Below are 1,274 nucleotides of genomic sequence, written 5' to 3' on the forward strand. Positions count from 1 at the left end.
AAAAAAATCTTGAGGGAGTTTTATTAAATAAATTATTACCTTTATTGTCAGAGTACAACATGTGTACGATGAGCCTCCCTTCATGCACGCCCCCCCATCACAACTCACAGTGAGGACAGAAGTCCCTAACCCAGTCCCAATCTTATTACACTATGTGACCTTGTTGCATAATGCAACAAGGCCCCGCAAGTCTATCCTACTATGTTGACATGAAGTTATTTTCCATTCAGGAGTCTGACAGCCCATGGGTAGAAACTGCTCTTCAGCCTGTTGATGTGGCTGGCTATGCTTCTATATCTCCTACCCGATGATAGGAGAGTGAAGAAGTGCTGACCGGGGTGTGAGTCGTCCCTGAGAATTTTCCTCTCTCTTCTAAGGCAGCGAGTCCTAGCGAGGTCATCTAGTGGTATCCGGGAACAGCCCACAATGTTTTCTGCTGTGCTCACCACCCTCTGCAATGTCTTTCTATTCGTGGCTGTCAAGCCAGCATAATGCAATATGTGAGGATGCTTTCTATTGTGGACCCGTAAAAGGAGGTCATCAGTTGTTATTCCACTTTATTCTTTCGCAAGACCCTGAGGAAATGGAGTCTCTGTTGGGCCTTTCTGGCTACCTGGGTTGTGCTGATTTTCCAGGTGAGATCTTCGCTGAGGTAGACTCCCAGGAATTTAAAGGAGGAAACTCTTTCCACACAGCCCCCCTCGATGTAAAGTGGGGCAGGTTCCTCTCTCTTCTTCCAGAAGTCTAACACCATCTCCTTTGTCTTGCTGATGTTTAGGTGCAGGTTGTTTTTTAGGCACCATGAGGATAATTTTTGAACCTCCCCCTGTACGCTGTTTTGTCTCCACCTGTAATGAGACCCAAAACGGTAGTATCATCTCTGAACTTAATGATCACAGTGGATGGGTCACACAATACACTATCCTGTGTGTGCAGTGAGTACAGATAGGGACTGAGCACACAGCCCTTTGTGGAGCCAGTGTTAACCTTCAGGGAGATGCTGGCTCTCCACAGGGTTGTGTGCTCAGTCCCTACCTGTACTCACTGTACATTCTATACATTTACTGTACAAATTGTAACATTCAGGATATGGTACATTCTCTTTTACAAGTTGATTAGTAGATCACATTCAGGTTTACATGCTAAGCTCAATTTATTTTCAGAAAACATCTATGCCGTGCACACTCTCAATGGCGGTGCACCCCTTACAAAATATAATCAAAATACAATAATAACGTGGGAAGCCCCCCACTCCTAGAAGAATGAAATACTTT

This window comes from Pseudonaja textilis, chromosome 4 (genome assembly GCF_049901715.1).
Source record: "Pseudonaja textilis isolate UNSWEBS1 chromosome 4, rPseTex1.2, whole genome shotgun sequence".
In the NCBI taxonomy this organism is placed as follows: domain Eukaryota; kingdom Metazoa; phylum Chordata; class Lepidosauria; order Squamata; family Elapidae; genus Pseudonaja; species Pseudonaja textilis.